Raw genomic sequence first — 17,230 nt, 5'->3', positions numbered from 1 at the left:
CATGTGAATTCAATATCAGGGTGGAGGGAGTTAAACCACCTCCCTAAATCTTCAGCAACGTCCCTTTTCAGTAGGACTATGATGTCATCTATGTACCGCCTGTACAATAGAATTAGATCTTTAAAGGGGTTCTTCTTATCATCAAACACCCATTTACTCTCTAAGGCGGACATAAAGATATTCGCAATGCTAGGCGCAGCCGCGCATCCCATAGCCACCCCCTTTAGCTGGAAATAATACTGCTCATTGAATCTAAAGTAATTCTTCTCCAAAATAATATCTACGATGTTCAGAAGAAAGGGGGTGGAGGGCTGTTGTGCCTCGCGTAGTAGAAGGGCATCCTGCACTACCACTCTCGCCTCATCGTGAGGAATGGAGGTATACAGTGATCTCACATCTAAAGACATGAGATATATAGAGGGCGGAATATCTATGGACTCTCCAAGTGAGATTAAGGTAGTAGTGTCCTTTAAATAAGCTGGCGTGTTGGCTACTAGGGGCTGCAGAAAAAAATCCAGGAAACGCAAAAGGGGTTCCAAAATAGAATTAGAGCCGGAGATAATTGGCCGGCCGGGGGGAGGATGTCCCGACTTATGAATTTTCGGGAGTGTGTAGAAGACAGGTATTCTTGGACAGGGGTTAATTAACGCGTCCCTAGTCTTCTTATCTATCTCATTATCCCCCAATCCCTCGTCCAAAACAACTTTAATAATGCGTTGGATATGCACTGTTGGATTATAAGATATTCGCTTGTATTCCATCTCATTCTCCAGATGTCTATTGCATTCCTGTAAATAGTCCAAAGTGTCCTGTACAACTATGCCCCCACCTTTATCGGCCCTTTTGATAACAATCTCTCTGTTGTTTTTGAGATCCTGCAAAGCCTTCCATTCATGTTTCGAAAGGTTATACCTTTTGTGGCGGCATGCAGCCTCCAAGTTGGTCACATCACATAATACAACTTTTTCAAAACTCTCAATCATGGGATCAGACACTACAGGACAGAAGGATGACTTATAAATAATACCAGAAGCGGGAGGAGGATTTCCCGGTCCGAAAAGGTTCCTGAGCTTAATCAAGCGGACCAACTTGAAAAGATCAATCCTGGTTTGGAAAGCATTATAGCTAGGGGTTGGAACGAAGCCCATACCTTTATTCAAAGCAGATAATTCAACGCCAGTTAAGTGCTGACACTACTAATAGGGCAGATTTACTTGTATCTAAGCCACCAAGGATGGATGATAAAATAAAATGGGGTCTTGAATACACTACTTTAGCCCCAAATATAATATCAATTATTAAGCGACACTGGCACATTATTAGTGGTGTCCGTGGCTGTGAAGCAGGGCTAGCGGTAGGCTACAGACGCACACGGTCCATCGGGGACATAGTCATGAGATCAGAGTTTTCTAACAATCCACCAGGTGGCACTTTGCCAAATGGCCATTTTACATGCGGCTCGTGTAGTGTGTGTAACCTTATGGTTAAAGTACAGCAAATACTACCTAATCATTTTTCACATGGATTTTCTAACTGCAAGTCCGTAAATGTGATATATGGTATTCAGTGCCCGTGCCCCCTATTGTATATAGGGAGCACGACTCGCCCTTTAAGGATAAGGATCCAAGAACATCAATCTAGGATCAGAAATCAGGTCTGGGAGGCTCCCCTTGTTAACCACTTTCATGTAGAGAAACACTCACATAATGATTTTAAGGTTTCTGTAATAGAGCAACTTGATCGCCCCTTTGCTACAGACATGGTTAAATTGCTGCTCCAATTAGAATCTAAATGGATTTTCCGACTAAACACCCTGTCACCTCATGGTCTGAACTCAGAAATTAACTTTTCCTGCTTTCTATAGTTTCCCCATTCATGGTTAGGTAAGTTATTGTAAGTTTTTGAGAATTCTGTAAACCTTCCTCTTGTTACGATTGGCCCCTCCTCTTTTTGATTATTTTAACTCGTGGTCCACTTCATCTATCACATGTCCGTGGAATGTATGGAGTGGTAGGAGAGTATGCCTTGTGCTTGTAACATACTGTAAGTGATATTGCCTTTTTTTCATTTTATTGTAATTGTGGCTAGACATTTATAATTAATTTTTTCTTGCAGTATGATCAGTCCGAATCGCCTTAAGCCCAAGAGGAAGTGAGTCTCAGTACTCACGAAACGGGTTAATGATATTTGCAAGCAAACCCCCGTTGGCGTTCGTCTAATTACATTCATATTTATGGACTGTGAATATATAAGTACGGTGCACAACTCCCTACCTACCGGCTCCCTTTGATGTACTGACAACTGGCAACTAGTATTTTAAACAATTTTTTTGAAAATTTTTTTTGACGATTCCGGACAATAGAAACATTGTGATATATGTATATATGCTTGGACTTTGTATTTTGGCACTTCAAAATTTTGTATAATGCATTTTGTATTTATGTTTGTATTTATTGCACTGTTCGCACTTTATAACACAAAAATTTGAATATATTTTTCGGCTCCAAAGGTTGTTGAGTCCCGGTTTAGTTGTTTTTGTTTAACTCACACTTGGCTGCTCTCTATATTCTGTGAAATGCCACCTTGGCATGTCTTTTTTGATGATCCTTTAACCATAAATAGTTAGAAGCGTCACATGAAAAAAATGGCTGCAATGCAGATGCGTATGTGCCCCATGATTTTGGGATACGACATGGTTTGTATTAGTGTTCACTCAACCCCTGCTCGTATTTCAACATCAATCTTAAAATATTTTTCTCATATGATTTTCTTTTCCCCATTATTGTAGAGAAAGGATTGTTAATATGTTAATGGAAGCATTACTTGTAATTTTCAAATAGTAGTATTGAAAAAAGATGGCCAATTGGCCATGAAAAATCAGATACATACAAGCGACTAGACTCAACCTAAAAGTTGCTTTTAAAATATATGAGCATCTTTTCCTAGTGTGTAGCTGCAAAGAATCCACCGGTATTTCAATTAGCCTCCTGCTAATTCATCTGTGATATGTCTAATTTATTCATTTACAGTGATTAAACCTTCAGCAGGTATTTTCTCAAAATCGACGCTCACACCCTCTGGTACAGCATCTGCAATAATCGGAGCACTCTTATTTGCTTAGAGCACCACATTCATCGTGGTGTGGCAAGTGCAGAGGTTTTAATATGGATTCATGCTAGCACTGCAACTAAAAACTCAGTAAGACAGGTGGTGTTTAACATGCATCGCAGTGTAAATCTTAGAAAGCAAGGACAACAATGTCTCCCCACCCCCTGTGTCAAATTTCAAATGGCTTAGCTCATCCAATAGCAGACTACTACTCAGAAAAGAAGAAAGCTAGTAAAGTGAAGAGAACAAAGTAAAAGTGGTGATAAATTCAGCAATGCTACATTTGCAAGAGTTTTGTGTCAGTGTGTTCCTCTTACATATATAGGGACTTTGAAAAAATAATTTGCAGAAAAAGAATGAGTGGCTGGAGGTGAGCCAATTTTCTGTAATGCTGCAGCAGTCACCCTCCTCCCCCTCCCAGCAGAGGCCGAATTCATGTGCTGCACACACCCAGTCTGACCCCCCAACACACTCCTTCCCCCGCTATTACTGGCCCAGGCTGAATGGGGAGGCCAGTGGCTCTATGGCTGAAGTGCCACAGCCACTAGAATCCTGGGCTCTGGGAAGAGCGAGGGCACTGCTGTGCACCCATGCAGCCTGGCCTGGCCTCCAGCCAACTTTCACCTCTGGTGCTCCTACTGACGAGGTGACTGGTGGCACTAGCGCTAAAGTGCATTGGCTGCCAGGCCAGAAGGCATCCAAAGCTGCCACTACTGCACACCTGTGTAGCCAGGCCTAGTCTATGTCCCCACTCTAACCCTGGGGCCTGCGCTCGAGCAGCGCAGCAGAGCTGGTGTGGCACTGCAGAAGTGGCATGGCCATCTGGGTCTCGGGGACAGAGGAGGCTAAAGGCACCACCACATGCCTGCACAGCCTGGCCTCCCTCCTCACTCATACCTCAGAGGCCTGTGCTCGAGCCATGTAGCAGGTTTGGAGGCACTGAGGCCCAAGCCGTACAGCCCCAGGATCCTGGGCCCAGCAGAGGCTGGAGAAACCACCATGTGTCCAAGCTGCGCAGCCCATCCTCTGTCCCCTGCTCTTGCCTCCAGGCCAGCAGTGCCTAAAGCCACCGCCATGGCCAAGACCTATTTGTTTGCCTACTGCTGTTTCAGCTGAAGCTGAAGCCTGTTCTCTCACTTGCCACTGCAGCCTGCTCACTCACTACAGGCCTATTTGCCTCTGGCATGGCCTGCTCATCACCGCAGCTTGGCTCACTGATGTCCACCTCCATGCCAGCCAACAACAAAGTGCTGAGGAGCAGAGGCCAGCTCCCCTGACCAGGGCTTGTAGCGGATGTGCATCGACTGTGCCTCCCAGGCCCTCCACACTTCCCCACCCCTCGCTACAAAATGGCAGCTGCCATGCCCTCCCCACCCTCCTTCCCTGCACAACCTGCAACCTGGGCCCCCAGGTGAGTTGATTTTAGAAGGGAGAGATCAGGTGAAATCAGAGGTTGAAAATGTATTAGGTAATTCAATACACACAAACACATATCTGAGGTAAAATCAGAACATGCATATATTTCAGTTCTTATGCTCTCTGCAGATACTTAAATGCTCATGTTTTGAGGCTTTTCTTCCCTTGGTTCCCCCAAATGCTCTAATATACTTTCTTTTAGTATTGTCCCTCACTTTTGGAGTTAATAATGCTGGTACCCACTTTCTAGTATCCCAGTCCCCTTCTTTTCATACACCAGTGCTTTCCTTCAGTTCTTTACAGAATCTAAAGATCTCTACAAGCAGTTTCCAACCACACCTAACAAAGGATCTCTCCAGAGCTACCTCCCTGCTTGACTGGGTAGGGAAAATTTCCTTTCCTTAGAAGATCTATCCCCTTTTTCTTTGGCCCATTTAAGAGTCTTCACCTACTTTCCAAACCTTTTTGCCAACTTTCCCCAGTTCTCCTGCCAGTGTTAAAACTGCTTTCTCTGTTAGGAATCTGTCCTTCAACTCTTTACACTGGATTCCTCTTTCTGCTAGGACTGGAAAAAGAACCCCTCTTCTTTTCAGCTCAGGCAACCCAATCAGAACCCTTGGAGCATACTGACACTTAAAGTTCTCTGATTTTGTGCGGGATTGACCCTGAATCGTCCTGCAGCAGTGTGTATAGCACTTCCAGGATTTTTCAAACATGCAGTCTGTCACATTCCACCTTTTGAGATCATTATTTCAGGGGAAGTTCTCACAAGCTTCTCTTGTGCAATGGATGAAGCATGTAGGTGCATATTATTTTTCTACTTACATTAATATCACTTGTTAAACATCTTATACCAACATATAATTGCATCTGCAATAATATTCTCCTTCCCTTTTATGTGCACAATGTCAGAATATAGGTCCATGTCTGGAATATGGTTGGAGCGTTCCTTAAGAATGAACGCTAAGACCGTGAACTCAAAGAGACCTTCTCTGGTCCCAAAAGTAGTTTGGGGTTGTTCCTTAAGATCCATTGCCAACACATTGGCCGCTCTAAAAGTATTTCACACGTACTTTGTGGCATATTAAATTGAGGCAAGAAAGAGTAAGCTACCATTTATGTGTGACCTAAGACTTCTTGACATAAATAGCATCTTGGTGTGGAAGTGAAAGCATAATAATGGAGGAGAATGGACTCAGAAAATAGTTTGAAGCCTTCTCCATCTATGTTTTATTATTATTCAGGAAGATACTCTTGCATCAGCAGAGGCTTTTTGCATTAGAGGAAAGCACCATCATTAGAAAAATTGTTCCATGGCATCCAACCCACAATTCTGAATACAAGGAATAATTAACAAACCTTCACAATTTCTGTTTCTTTGTTTTTAAAAATGTTTTGAGGAGCCCTGTGCAGTTAAAATGTGTTCCTTCATATGAAGTGTTTCTTCTTCAAAGAAGTTTGACTATGCTGACATAATGCTCTGTTTTGGTTTCCTTCTCTATAACTGGAAGAAGGAACATTTATGCAACTTAATTTTATTTTAATCAGTAGTTCCAGCAGTCACTCTTTTGTGGGGGGGGGGAGAGTCACCTCTTCCCCCTCTTCATTCAGCTGGAAGGGATCAGTTCCTCCAAGCTCCTATTGGTTAACAAACAAACATCTTTGACCAATTAAAGTCCATTGACAAAGTAACAGCTAACCATTTTGAGCCATTAACCACACGCTGGTGTGGTCAACCAATATCTAGAGTCATATTATTACAGCACATAATGGAACATTGACATGAGCCCCAGAGGAAGTACACTTAATACAGAACCAGAATGACATCCCAAGTCTAAAAAAAAAGACAGTGTAGAAATGCAAAAAAATGAACAACATAAAAGAGAAATTAAAGGTGATAAAACTAGATAAAATTACGATAGCAATACACTTCTGCTTGAACTTCCCCAAGAAAACAAGTTCAGTTCTGTTTCCTCTGTGTTACAATACAAAAGAAACCCATTTAAACACCATGATTCAAGTTGAGCAGTTGAACTGGAGAATTCCTTTTGCATCCTTGTGATTAATTAGGAGAATGTTCTATACAAAATGCAGCAGGCTCTTCATCATGAGTATACTGAAAACCAAGGCTGTCTTTTCTTTAGGAAAGAGGAAATATAATGCCGGCCGAAGATCTAAACTTTGTTAAATTGCTGGTAAATTGCAAGAAATACCATAAAAGTGGGAACAGAAAGACAATGATTAAATGACACAAAGCTTTATAATACCATCAACCTGCCTGACTCATCAGCAGTCTATCTACCATACTTCAAGGAAGACCAGAAGAAGGGTGTGATGGCACTATACAGACATTTTAAAAAAATCAAACCCTTCACTCTTTGATGATCAAACTGTCAATGAAAAGGGAGTCTCCCCCAGTTCCAAAAATATCAATGAATGCTCTCCAAAGCAGAGTAAACTTGAATTGTCAGACGCTAACAGCGGCTTGAATCTGGTAAATTCTTCTCATGGAGTAGATCTTTGCAGAGTACAACTTTTCCTGCTTTTCCACCCCCCTGCAACGCACTGAGCTTTTATTCCTGGGGTCAGTGAGCCCTAAGGAACAGCATATGGGGCAAACCGGGGGTGGAGTGGGGTCTGCAGTGGAAAGGGGAATGGGTGAAAATCATCCATTCCCCCTTCCACTAAAGACACAAGTTTCTATTCTCAAGACACAAGTTTCTTTAAATCTTCAGAGCTGTGTGGTTGGGTACAAGTCTAAATAACTATTTATTATTTACAATAATAGGGTTTGGACATCCCATTCAAACTGTTAGATTATATGAGGGAGGATGAGATTTTTTTAAAAAAAGAAAATGACCAAAGGTAAAAAAATTATGAGATCAGTCAACCATGAAGAAATATTTACAAAAAGGACTAACATGTATAGTAGACTTGTATGTTTCTTTTGTTATTAATTAAATATTTATGAAAATTGAGTATTTTGTAATTGTGGAGAAATGCTTTTATTTGTAGATTTGGACTGAACCACCTCCAGTTTAAAAAGTGTCTCTTAGCTGGTAATAAGTGTATGTGTGTGTGTGTGTGGGGAGTGCAGAGACTTGGGAGGACTAAAGTATCAGAAAGGTTTCCTCTTCCAGGAAAAGCCTCTCTGGGCTCCACCTTTGACTTGCCCAAGTAGTGGGAAAGGGGAGAGAATAAAACCTGGCAAATGAAGGAGGGTCTCTTTGGGTGATTTGAGCTGGGAACTGAAGGAGCCGAGATCTGGCCCCTTGCAGGTGACAGCCATTGACCATGTAGAAGCTGGAGGACTGAAACATAAGAAGTATGAGGACTTCTCAATAAACTGGAACTGTCTAAGACAGAGAGCCTGCCTAAACAGAAGATATAACTTAGGCATGCAGCAAGGAAGGGGAAGAAGAATTACATTTGTAGCCATTTCTTTTTGAGTTCTCTTCCTTCCTTTGGAGCTGTGCTTAAAAGTGTGTGAAAAAAATTTCTGTTTTCTTAATAAATGATTTTAATTCTTAAATGCTGGTAGCTGTTCTCTGTAGACTCCCATTGCTTAACCACACTAGTTAAAACAGGTGCAATGGGAAGGGGGTGGTCTGTTGGCAATTGGCTGACTCCTAGTGATGCAGAAATGCAGCATACAGTCCCTGCGGTAGTTAGATGCTGAGTAGCAGGAGACTGGGTGCAAGGAAGGGGTGTGGAGACTCTCTTGGCCCTCCCTCAGGTAATTCCCACAAAGGCCAAGTGGTGGCAGTGGGTGAAAGAATGGAGAAAAATATCTCTGAAGGTGAGGGGGAGCCAAGTGGGCAGCACATGCCAGGCGGAGACTTGGACTGCCACTGGTGAACCCCAAACATCCCAGAGGGCAAGAGGGGGCAGTGCTCAAAAGTTAGTGGAGCTGTTCATCATAATGATATATAATAACAACAATATTCAATTTATATACAGCCCTTCAGGACAACTTAATGCCCACTCAGAGCAGTTTGTGAAGTATGTTATTATCATCTGGAAGAGCTGTGACTGACCTAAGGTCATCCAGCTGGCTTCAAGTGAAGGAGTGAGGAATCAAACTCGGTTCTCCGGATTAGTGTGCTGCCGCTCTTAACCACTGCACCAAACTGGCTTTGTCAACAAAACAAATTCCCCATCTAAACAGTCTATAATGAGGGGGGGGCATGATTTCCTGTCTTTTTTCTCTGTTTCTTTCATTATTGCAGTGCCTCTTCTTTCTGAGTCTACTGTTTTCAGTTTTACAAGGTAGCAAGCATATCTCTATTAAGGGCATAGAAAGAGGTTTCCTTCCTTAGCAGTAGGAGGGAGAGAAAGGATTTGGGATTTCTTGAGCGATTGCAAGCTGTAGGTACTTTGATTACATGCATGTGTGTTCCAAGCTTGCCCTACTATAGCAAATTCCCCTTGTGCAGTTTGTGCTCCCCTGATCATCTGTTGCTTTCCACATCTTATTCCCCATCCAAGCAAATCTGCCTCAAGGACCTCCTACTGCTGTATGCCAGTACACAAATGCTTTGCCCTCCTTGCGCCACCAAATGCCCTTGCTCTGTCAGTTTGCCTGTTCCTCATGCTACTTCAAGCTAAGGGCTGCAGGGACAAATTTCTTCACACTGCTGTCTGTGTCAGTTCTCTCACAGACTTTAATGGCAAACATGGGTGCCTTTCATTGCCTCAGAAAGTGGAACCCCTGTAGTTTATTTGTCTGAAATTTGGGGTTGTGGATGTCCTAGGGGAGTACTGCAGCCCCTCTGAGTTTTGCCCAATTTAGATGTAGTAATATGAATAGTACATATCCAAGAATGGAGAGGGGTCCTTCCATTGAAATGGATGAGAAATAATTACAAAATAGAATTATGAAAATGCATTGACAATAATGAAAAAACAATAATGAAACAGTCACTTTTGAAATAAATATCTAAATCGAAAGAAATGAAACAAATTCCCAATAGACATTGCTACCACTGAGCCAAGTAAGTTAGAAGCCAAATAAAGTGGCATGACATGTTAGAGGATCTTTTTTGGGAGGATTAAGAGACTTAAAGGACGTATTTGGAGCCCATTGTACTCTGGATGTCACATTCAGGAGCATGATAAGGTCTGAACTGGGTTAAGAAGAAACCAACTTATTTTTGTCTTTTTGACAACTAAACTTTGCTGAAAGCAATTCCATGGTTGAGAGCCTGAGAAATTCTTAAAGATTTCTGTAGTTTTGGGGCAGTGCTTGAGGAGGGTGGAGTTTGGGAAAGGAAGATAGCTCAGTGGGGATGTAATATAATCATGTTCTGTTATGTCTTGTGAAGGACAAAGGTGAGTGCCTCCAAACAGGGTTGCCAGATGAAGTCCAGCCTGTACGACGCGGCAGCATGCACTGAATTTGGTTGGGTCGTCCACAGCCCATTATCAGCATTCTTGTTATTCATTATACCATCTCCCTCCAAATCCTTCCTTTTGGTGCTCAGCAGTCCATTGCATAGCAAGACATTCTTGCTGCCAATCTTCTCCATTGCCTAAGTGCAGGCAGGCAGGCAAACAGGTAAATTAATTGATTGAATCCCCCCATCCCTGCCCAAACAGACCTATGTTTTCTCCAGAAGTTTTCCTTTTGTTGTGGTAGCAGACAGGATTGTTTTTTTTATAGGGGTTTGCCATTCAACTCAGAAAAAGAGAGATCCCGGAAAGAATATGGAAGCAAGCCTAAACAAGTCTACTCAGATGTAAGTCCCATGTTATTCAATAGTACATTGCTTACTCCCAGGGAAGTGTCTTTCGAATTGCAGCCTATGATTGAAGTCTCTAATATTAAAGTCTATCCTTACAACTCATCCCTTAAACTACCAACTGTGCTATCATCCCTACTGTGCAGTGGGTGACAAAAGGATGTCTGAATCTTTAATTGATAAAGTGACTATTCCATGAGTTAAAAAAACTAAATGGAAAAAAAAACCTCACAGTGCATCTGTGTTGGCAGCTTGTACATCAAGTTCCAGGCGAACGCAATTGAATGGATTTGAGTTATTATAATGTCCCAGCAAAGGAGTTTTTTTTACAATGCACACACTTTGTACATCTAACTATAGTTGTGAGTCTGGGCCATGCCATAATAACAGTGGCTGTGGAGAAAGAAAGTTCCATGAACAGCTGAATGGTTACACTGCATTTGGATGTAATTACAAAACAGCTGTGAAGAAAAAAAAAATCAATTGTTCCTGGTAGTCAATGGCTAATTTTCTACAGTCAGCTTAAAGAATGCAATGTGAGATGTTTTAAATGAGCAAGTAATTGCTGCTCTTGCTACCCTAGTCGGAAGAAAGAGGCAGACACAGGTTTTGGGTACTAAGGGCTACTTTATTAAAGCAACAACATAACATTAACAGCGGCAACAAGGGGAGCTAACTAGCGGTACAGGTCAAGCCAGTGGTCCCATGGGACCTCCTCCTTGAACCTGCCTGGGCGAGACCCACTGCCCCGGGTGCGAGCCATCCAACTGAGATGGCTTGGGCCCGGCCGGCCAGGCAAATGGTTCCCCCCATAAAGCTCCACACACCCCAAGCCGTACAGCCTGAGATAAGGACTTGTCTGGGAGGTCCCACCAGGCAGTCTGCCCTCGCAGCTGAGCCGTAGAGCCGCAGCCGCTCCTGACAGACCCCAATTCCCCACCAATGAGGATGTGCCAAGGGTACTCACCGGCCCGCTCTCAAATCCCAACTCTAACCTGCCACTAACCTAACAGGCTCCTGCACCACCTACAAATTCTCACAACCACTACAACAGAACAAGGTAGGCGAAAAACCCCCATTGCCCATGCCAATTTGCAACAAGGGGAAAAAATTCCTACCTGGCCCCCAATGAGGCGACCGGCTAATCCTGTCCTGTTACAGGGTGCGGAGGGTGGGCCGAGCTCGAGGCGACGACTGAGGGGGAAAAACGGGCGGAGCGCGCCTAAACCGGCGAGCTCCGCCCACCCCTAAGGTCCTGGAAGGGGAGCTCTGCTCTCTCTCCTTCCAGGGCAGCAAAAGAGGCACCCAGCCTTAACGGCTATGCCGTGGCTGGGGGTTGCCGTCTTGCTACCCTAGTCGGAAGAAAGAGGCAGACACAGGTTTTGGGTACTAAGGGCTACTTTATTAAAGCAACAACATAACATTAACAGCGGCAACAAGGGGAGCTAACTAGCGGTACAGGTCAAGCCAGTGGTCCCATGGGACCTCCTCCTTGAACCTGCCTGGGCGAGACCCACTGCCCCGGGTGCGAGCCATCCAACTGAGATGGCTTGGGCCCGGCCGGCCAGGCAAATGGTTCCCCCCATAAAGCTCCACACACCCCAAGCCGTACAGCCTGAGATAAGGACTTGTCTGGGAGGTCCCACCAGGCAGTCTGCCCTCGCAGCTGAGCCGTAGAGCCGCAGCCGCTCCTGACAGACCCCAATTCCCCACCAATGAGGATGTGCCAAGGGTACTCACCGGCCCGCTCTCAAATCCCAACTCTAACCTGCCACCGACGAGGTCAAGCCTCTGCTTAGGCCTCGACGCCCCATACATGGCGTAAAGCCTCCAGCAACCCCCGCCGCAAGTCGTCAAGAAAGATGTTGTTGCCTTTAAAAGAAAGATGAACCCCATCACCTCGGTAGAGGTCTGGCAAATTAGCCCTTATACCAGGGTGGGGTAAATAAACCCCCAACCCTGTCTCCAAAGCCTTGTGCAGAGCCTTATTGGCCTTATAACGAGCTCCCTCTATTGCCTTATAGTCCAAGGCCTCCCGCCAAACCCTCCTGGGAAGTATATCGGACCACATAATTAAGACACCAGGCCAGCGCTTGCCTATCAACTGCAAGTCTGCCTGTGCCTGCAGTGACAGGGCCTTGCCCTTCACCAAGCCCAAGTCATTACCTCCCAGGTGAATGACGAGAATATGAGGCGGAGGAGCACACCTCCCCTCAAACAGCAGCGGAAGCAGGCCAGGCCAACGTAAGCCACGACGGCCCTGCCACTCCACCGTAGCCCACCGGCTCAAGCCAAGCTGGGACCCAAACGCCGTCCTCTTAGCCTGGTGGGCCGCCCAGAAGACAAAGCTGTGCCCAGCGATAAGGATAGAGCACCGTCCACGACGCGCCACAGCACCTACAAAAGATAACAGTTAGAAGACTATAACGGCCCCTGCAGGGGGCGAACATACGACTTGTAAGCCGAAGACCTCCATCGGCCTACCCCCTGGATAGCTTGACCAGAATAACCCATTGCAGCGGCTGTCGAGGCCGCTCCAATTCTAAAAGAGTGCGTGCCAAACTTAAAACCGGCCAACCCAAGCTTGGCAAGAGCCCGTGCCGTAACGGCCCAGAACTGAAAACGAGTAAGGGGAGCCCCATCACTGTGGATGAACAACACCCCGGGTACATCCCCACGAGCCTCCAAATATGCTCTCAGCGCTTGCACAGGACAGAGCTCCTTATCAGAGCAGGAACCCAGCTGCACCACCGAACCCTTCCGCATCTGATCCGTCTTGGATTGCCTAATGGTGACAGTCACCATATCCCCTGACAATTTAACATCCCGGGCGAACAAGGCCCGGTTTGACTTATCACTAGCTGACCGGACCACCAGCTCACTTACCCGCAGCGCCCCAAAGAAGGCCAAAAGAGCTGCCGCCTGGAAGAGCTTCGCCTCAAAGTCAGAGCGACATACACTGGCCCAAGTAGCCCCCAATCCCTTGAGAATGGCAGGGGACATAGGCTCCCTATCATCCACAGGAGCTCCCAGCTCCCGCACCCATCCTTCCAACATTTTGCGGACTCTAAAGTCCCCTGTAAAATCCTGCCAGCCACGAGCCTTGCTTACAAACGCCAAGGCCGCTAGCTGTCCTCGGATTGTCTTGGGAGCACAGCCCTTACCTCTACGGTCGACACAGAATTGCAGTAAGTGCTCGACTGGGATCGGCCACAATTGGGGCAGACCCGCCCCACGCCGAAAAGTGGCAAACTGCTGAACGGCGCGGTCATAGGACCTCCGGGTGCTGGGGGCAATGGCTAACAAAATAGCCCGCTGAACCTCGACTTCCCAAGGTGCCACAGCTCCACTGGCATCTTGGAGGGCAGCAGATCGGCTTCGGGAGCAAGCTGGCGAAACCGTTCCATCTGTTGGCGAGACAAAGCGTCTGCCAACCCATTGTTCACCCCTGGAACGTGTTTTGCCAGGAACAAAATGTTCAATCGGAGGCACCGGAGTGTGAACAGCCTAACCAGTCTCATAACCCTGGGCGATCTGGAAGTGAGGGAGTTAATTACCTGCACCACCGCTAAATTATCGCACCAAAAGTGCACCGTGCGGTTGGCCAACTCTTTCCCCCACAGCCAGATAGCTACCAGAATTGGAAAAAATTCCAAAAAAGTGAGATCCCTATCCAAAACCCCATCATGCCAGTCTGCTGGCCATTCTTCAGCACACCAGTGCCCCCGAAAATAGACCCCGAAGCCGGTTGCCCCAGAGGCATCAGAAGTGATCTGGAGTTCAGCCTCAAGTAAAAGATCCTCCCTCCAAAGGGTAACCCCATTAAATGAGTTGAGAAAGGATTCCCAAACCTCCAAATCCTCCCTGATGCCCCGAGATATGCGCAGCCTGTGATGTGGCAGCCTCAAGGAAGCCATGGCGTCACATAGACGCCGAAGGAAGGCCCTCCCCGGGGCAACAGCCTTGCAGGCAAAGTTAAGGTGCCCCACCACCTGCTGCAGTTCAAGAAGAGACACCTTATGCTTTCCCTTCAAGGAAGCCAAACGTCCCAAAAGGTCTTGCACCTTTGCCTGTGGCAGCCGAAAGGTTTGCTGAACGGTATCAAGTTCAATTCCTAAATAGGTCAGTACTGTCGTGGGACCCTCAGTTTTCTCCTCCGCAAGAGGGACACCCAGACGCTGAGCAAGGTCAGTAAAAGCCCTCAGCAAGTGCGCACACTGACCCGTGCCAGCCCTCCCAACGAAGATAAAATCATCGAGATAATGGCTGGTATCACTACAACCCGTCTGGTGACGCAATGCCCATTCAAGGAATGAGCTAAAGCGTTCAAAGGCCGCACATGAAATCGAGCAACCCATAGGCAGGGCCCTATCCATGTAATAACGACCCTCAAAGGCAAAACCCAGCAGCTCGAAATCATCAGGGTGAACAGGTAGAAGACGAAATGCCGACTTAATGTCGCATTTGGCCATCTCCGCCCCAACGCCACAACGCCTGACCACCCGCATAGCCTGGTCAAAAGACGTGTAGCGGACCGTGCACAGATGATCAGGAATGGCATCATTCACTGATGCCCCTTTCGGATAAGAGAGGTGGTGTATCAGGCGATACTCGCCCACAGCCTTCTTGGGCACCACCCCCAGAGGGGAGACACGGAGGCATGGCACAGGAGGGGACGCAAACGGGCCAAGAACGCGGCCCGCCGCACATTCCTTGGCTATCTTACCCCTAACCACCGCCTCCATGCCAACGACAGACCTAAGGTTCGTTGACATAAAGGCGGACCTTGGTCCTTGAAAAGGAATGCGAAACCCAAACTGAAACCCATTCAACAAATAAACCGCATCATCGCGCCGAGGATAATCCGGCAACAATTCACTGAGGATTCTCAGATTTATGGGACTGGGACCCTTTTCCAGACGGAGGCTGGTTACTCCCCCAAGGGCGCCTACTCCCGCCCTTCTTCTTGGTTCTAGGACATGCTGTGAAGGCATGGGGCCCAGCGCACATGGGGCATTCATGCTTATAAGGGCAAGACTTCCTGGCACAGACACCCTGTGAGGCAAACTCCCAGCAAAGCAGCCGTGTCTGAACCGACTGCCCCGCGGAGGCGCGGGTGCCAGAAGAAGTCGATGCCCTGTGGACCAGGTGTCCGCTATCAGATCTATCCCCCAAGTTAGGCTTTGCAGGTGACATCACCTGCAACCATAATTGTTGATGTATCTGGTCCCAAGGGATAGTGGGGTTCATGGCAGCCCGCATTCTGAACTCCTCGTCGTACTGCAACCATGCAGCACCACTGAAGTCAGAATAGCCTTTGTAAATTATATCCATATATTGGATAAGCGAAGCTGCCCTCCAGGGCTGTGCCCTAGCCAGGACACCTGCATATATAAGGAACCCCGGCAGCCAGTTAAACCATGTCCTATCTACTCGTCTACGCTTTAACCGTTCTTTCTCCCTATCATCTAAGTCTTCCTTGTCCTTCTTCTCCAGTTCCCTGAAGAGAAGGGTGAAGACGTCGACGTATTCCCCTTTTAATATCTTGTCACGAGTGGCTGGTGTCAAATGGTCCCCCAACGGTAAGGCAGTATCGCCAAAGGGTAAAGCTCTGAATGGCACAGACCCATAAGGGGACTGAACATAAGGCTGGCCATGCCAGAAAAAACCAGGACCTGAAAACCAGCTAGGCTGCCCCGCCGGGCCCTGTGAAGAAGGCAGCATAAGTTGCTGGGCAGTAGGCCCTGCTGGTGAAGCGGCAGGCATGGCAGTGCCACTAGTTTGCCAGCCAGATGAACCCCACTGCGGCCATGACCCAGCAGGGAAGGGGGACACAGCTGGACCCGACCCCATCCTGCCATATGGCTCCAAAGATGATTGCGGTCCACCAGGTATTGCAGGCCAGTAGCTACAAGAAGGGGAAGGCCCTGGGGCACCAGTGCCAGCAGGTGAGGCCTGCACACATTGGCCCCAAGGCCAGGCGGCTGTGTGTTGTGTAAAGTTCGACTTACCATCTCCCGGGATGTTATCCACTGCAACCGCCACTGGCAGGGCAACCTGAGATCCAGCTTGGTCATCAGTTCCCGGCTCTCCAGGAAGATCGGTCTCACCAGACTCCACAGCTCTACCGGCATTGTCCCCAGCCTGAGGGGCAGCACCTTCAAGGGCAGACAAGCGTTTAAGAACCTCTGCCTGAAAAGATAAACGAGAAGATGCCCTGGTGGATCTCACTCTCTTTGCACTCCCACCAGTAGGAGCGGAAACACCTCTACTGCCCTCCAGCGCTGTTATGCGTGCCATAATCTCCTGCTGAACCCCATCCTCACCCTCATCATCAGATGAGGACAATACTGGTGGGGGAGCCCGCTTAGCGGGCGGCCGCTTCGCGGGCTGTTTCCCTTTAGACGTGCCCACTCCTTTTTTAGGCGGCATTTCGATGAAGTGCTTACTAATATCCCCCTTAATTAGGCAAGAAGTAACACTGCCCACCGAAAGCTATAATATATCCAGGGAAAATACTTTTGGCCACTCCTAGCCAATAATTCAAATACAGGCCACCAAAGGAGGAAACCCCCAGGCACAGTTAGACCAGAAGGCCACCGAGCACCAAATGGCCACCGCCAGTAATGGCTCCCCAAAACAAAATGGCCGCCGGACTACAAAGGCCCCCCTGCCCCCCTGTGAGGGAAAAGGATTCAAACGCGCCAGCAAGCACCTAGTACGAGCAAGCCCCAGAGGTGCAAATAGGTTCACCTCCCCCAAACCCCTATGTATGAATGGGGCAGAAGCGCGGCAGAAATCACTGCGCGCAGAGAAATTCCCGGGGAGGAGAAACGTCCCCTGGGCCACCCCCAAGCCACAATTGCCAACGCCCACGCTGGCGAGAATGCCTCCAAAGGCACCCACGAGCAGCGACCCTGCTGCAAAGGTCGCCGCCGCAAACCGCGCCGCACAAGCGGCAAGCC

Source organism: Eublepharis macularius, chromosome 1, assembly GCF_028583425.1.
Source record: "Eublepharis macularius isolate TG4126 chromosome 1, MPM_Emac_v1.0, whole genome shotgun sequence".
In the NCBI taxonomy this organism is placed as follows: domain Eukaryota; kingdom Metazoa; phylum Chordata; class Lepidosauria; order Squamata; family Eublepharidae; genus Eublepharis; species Eublepharis macularius.
The sequence above is the reverse complement of the archived record's forward strand: the minus strand, read 5'-3'. Positions refer to the sequence as shown.